A 4,054-nucleotide genomic window follows, 5' to 3' on the forward strand; every position below is an offset into this window, starting at 1 on the left:
TATTATACATTGTCCAGGACACCAGAAAGGGCACAACCCAGAGGCACGAGGAAACCGGCTGGCCGATGCCACGGCTCGAGAAGCGGCCATGAGCAAATAAATCTTGCCCTTAAATAGCCCAGACCAACCCACGCCCCCACCAATGAGACAAACCAGTTGGGTTTATGCCCATGAGGACATAGAGCTCCTAGAAAAAATGGGGGCCATCTACCACCCTCAACTAAAACAGTGGGTCTACAAAGGACTTTTGAATTGATCTCCTTTTTACATAAGAAGATAAAATCGGGACTGAGAGTTACAAAGCGTGCGCTCAGGTTAACCCGGGAAGGACCAGGATTAGACAAGGAGTTCGTCCTAGGGGACACCGTCCCGACATCCATTGGGAAATTGATTTTACTGAAATTAAACCAGGTATATATGGATACAAGTATCTCCTAGTGTTTGTAGACACCTTCTCAGGATGGGTCGAAGCCTTCCCCACAAAGCACGAGACTACAAAAATGGTCACCAAGAAGCTCCTCGAGGAAATCTTTCCCAGGTATGGCATGCCTCAAGCGTTGGGGTCGGACAATGGGCCCGCTTTCGTCTCCCAAGTAAGTCAGTTGGTGGCCAAATTGCTGGGGATTGATTGGAAATTACATCGTGCCTATAGACCCCAGAGTTCAGGTCAGGTAGAACACATAAATAGAACAATTAAGGAGACTTTATCCAAACTTACGCTTACAACTGGCTCAAAGGATTGGGTGGCCCTCCTTCCCCTAGTTCTATATCGGGCCCAGAATAGCCCGGGCCCCCATGGTCTAACTCCTTTTGAAATAATATATAGAGCACCACCCCATTTGTCCATTTCTTTGATTCAAACATTGCTGATTTTGCTGACAGCCCTTCTCTGAGGGCCCATTTACAGGCCCTACAGATTGTGCAGAGAGACGTCTGGAGACCTTTGGCCGCTGCTTACCAGGACAAGCTTGAACATCCGGTGGTGCCACACCCGTTCCAGATTGGAGACACCGTGTGGGTACACAGACACCAGACCAAGAATCTCAAGCCACGGTAGAAAGGACCCTACACCGTCCTCCTGACTACCCCGACCGCCCTAAAGGTAGACGGAGTCTCGACTTAGATCCACACACCACACTTCAAGACAGTCCGGTCTGAGGAATTGACTAATCACAACACTACACCCCAGACATGGAGAGTTCAGCGCACTCCAAACCCCTTAAAGTTAAAACTCCTACGTGGCTCCTCCTAGCCCTTTTGTGGCCTAGAGTAGTGGGGAAATAAGCCCCCACCAGACAGAAATTTCTTGACCAAGTCGAGTGAAAGATTTCACTCAAAGTTAACAAAAAAAAAATGGGGGAATGAAAGACCCCAGCTTAGCAGCAGTAACGCCATTTTGCAAGGCTGTACTTAAGATGACTGGTTCAGGGAAAGGTTAGAACACTGAGTACACAGCGGCTGCCAAGCAGGATGTGTTTGGTTGAAGGCCTGGCAACAGGACGACTTCGGTTGAGCACCTGACAATGAAAAAAAGCCCCGAGAGAGGTCCCACACCCTGGTGGGGGGCCGAGTCAGTCGTTATGTTCCAAGAAGGTAGCTAAGAAACTTGCCCCCGGGCTGAACCCTTGGGGGGCCGAGTCAGCCGTTATGTTTCAGGAAGGTAGCTAGGAAACTTGCCCCCGGGCTAAACCCTTGCCATATTAGAATCCACCAATTATATCCCTGTAACCATGCATCTGCTTCTGTATGCTTGCTTCTGCTCCCCAAAATCCTATAAAAGCCCATCCTTGGTTCCGTGGGGCGCACCAGTCCCCCGAGTGACTGAAGCGCCCGCAGGTGCCTGTGCCTGTGTATCCCGACAATAAACCAAATCCTCTTGCTGATTGCATCCTGTGGTGTCTCGGTCTGGTCTTTGGAGTTGGAGGGTCTCCATCCCGAGGGAAAGTTCTCCCTGAGTGCTTTTCAACCGGAAGTCCCACACCCGCGGATCCCGGCCCGCAGCAGCTCTCTGCTCCCAGACCCGGTGAGAGAGAGACCCAACCGCCTGGTCAGGTGGGCACTCCTGAGGCTGCAGAGCGGAAGAGACCACCAACACTGCTCACCCCTGCCCACATCCCTGGCCCAAGAGGAAACTGTATAAGGCCTCTGGGCTCCCGTGGGGGAGGGCCCAGGAGCGGCAGGACCCCTGCCGGAGACACCGCCGGACCCTGAAGGAAACAGACCGGATAAACAGTTCTCTGCACCCAAATCCCGTGGGAGGGAGAGCTAAACCTTCAGAGAGGCAGACAGGCCTGGGAAACCAGAAGAGACTGCTCCCTGCACACACATCTCGGACGCCAGAGGAAAAAGCCAAAGACCATCTGGAACCCTGGTGCACTGAAGCTCCCGGAAGGGGCGGCACAGGTCTTCCTGATTGCTGCCGCTGCAGAGAGCCCCTGGACAGCACCCCACGAGCAAACCTGAGCCTCGGGACCACAGGTAAGACCAAATTTTCTGCTGCAAGAAAGCTGCCTGGTGAACTCAAGACACAGGCCCACAGGAACAGCTGAAGACCTGTAGAGAGGAAAAACTACACGCCCGAAAGCAGAACACTCTGTCCCCATAACTGACTGAAAGAGAGGAAAACAGGTATACAGCACTCCTGACACACAGGCTTATAGGACAGTCTAGCCACTGTCAGAAATAGCAGAAAAAAGTAACACTAGAGATAATCTGATGGCGAGAGGCAAGCGCAGGAACCCAAGCAACAGAAACCAAGACTACATGCCATCATCGGAGCCCAATTCTCCCACCAAAACAAACATGGAATATCCAAACACACCAGAAAAGCAAGATCTAGTTTCAAAATCATATTTGATCATGATGCTGGAGGACTTCAGGAAAGACCTGAACACACTTAGGGAAGCACAGGAAAACATTAATAAACAAGTAAAAGCCTACAGAGAGGAATCGCAAAAATCCCTGAAAGAATTCCAGGAAAACACAATCAAACAGTTGAAGGAATTAAAAATGGAAATAGAAGCAATCAAGAAAGAACACATGGAAACAACCCTGGATATAGAAAACCAAAAGAAGAGACAAGGAGCTGTAGATACAAGCTTCACCAACAGAATACAAGAGATGGAAGAGAGAATCTCAGGAGCAGAAGATTCCATAGAAATCATTGACTCAACTGTCAAAGATAATGTAAAGCGGAAAAAGCTACTGGTCCAAAACATACAGGAAATCCAGGACTCAATGAGAAGATCAAACCTAAGGATAATAGGTATAGAAGAGAGTGAAGACTCCCAGCTCAAAGGACCAGTAAATATCTTCAACAAAATCATAGAAGAAAACTTCCCTAACCTAAAAAAAGAGATACCCATAGACATACAGGAAGCCTACAGAACTCCAAATAGATTGGACCAGAAAAGAAACACCTCCCGTCACATAATTGTCAAAACACCAAACGCACAAAATAAAGAAAGAATATTAAAAGCAGTAAGGGAAAAAGGTCAAGTAACATATAAAGGGAGACCTATCAGAATCACACCAGACTTCTCGCCAGAAACTATGAAGGCCAGAAGATCCTGGACTGATGTTATACAGACCCTAAGAGAACACAAATGCCAGCCCAGATTACTGTATCCAGCAAAACTCTCAATTAACATTGATGGAGAAACCAAGATATTCCATGACAAAACCAAATTTACACAATATCTTTCTACAAATCCAGCACTACAAAGGATAATAAATGGTAAAGCCCAACATAAGGAGGCAAGCTATACCCTAGAAGAAGCAAGAAACTAATCATCTTGGCAACAAAACAAAGAGAATGAAAGCACACAAACATAACCTCACATCAAATATGAATATAACGGGAAGCAATAATCACTATTCCTTAATATCTCTCAATATCAATGGCCTCAACTCCCCAATAAAAAGACATAGATTAACAAACTGGATACGCAACGAGGACCCTGCATTCTGCTGCCTACAGGAAACACACCTCAGAGACAAAGACAGACACTACCTCAGAGTGAAAGGCTGGAAAACAACTTTCCAAGCAAATGGT

At 47.7% G+C, this 4,054-nt stretch overlaps 1 long non-coding RNA gene across 1 annotated transcript; it reads left to right on the forward strand.

The window, feature by feature from the left end:
* The first annotated feature begins 314 nt into the window (after positions 1-314).
* Positions 315-1,888, forward strand: LOC134479001 (uncharacterized). Its single transcript, XR_010051846.1, has 2 exons — positions 315-538; positions 883-1,888. It is a non-coding gene; the product is annotated as an uncharacterized LOC134479001 (long non-coding RNA).
* The last annotated feature ends 2,166 nt before the right edge of the window (positions 1,889-4,054 follow it).

The sequence above is a fragment of the Rattus norvegicus genome, chromosome 5, assembly GCF_036323735.1.
Source record: "Rattus norvegicus strain BN/NHsdMcwi chromosome 5, GRCr8, whole genome shotgun sequence".
Lineage (NCBI taxonomy): Eukaryota > Metazoa > Chordata > Mammalia > Rodentia > Muridae > Rattus > Rattus norvegicus.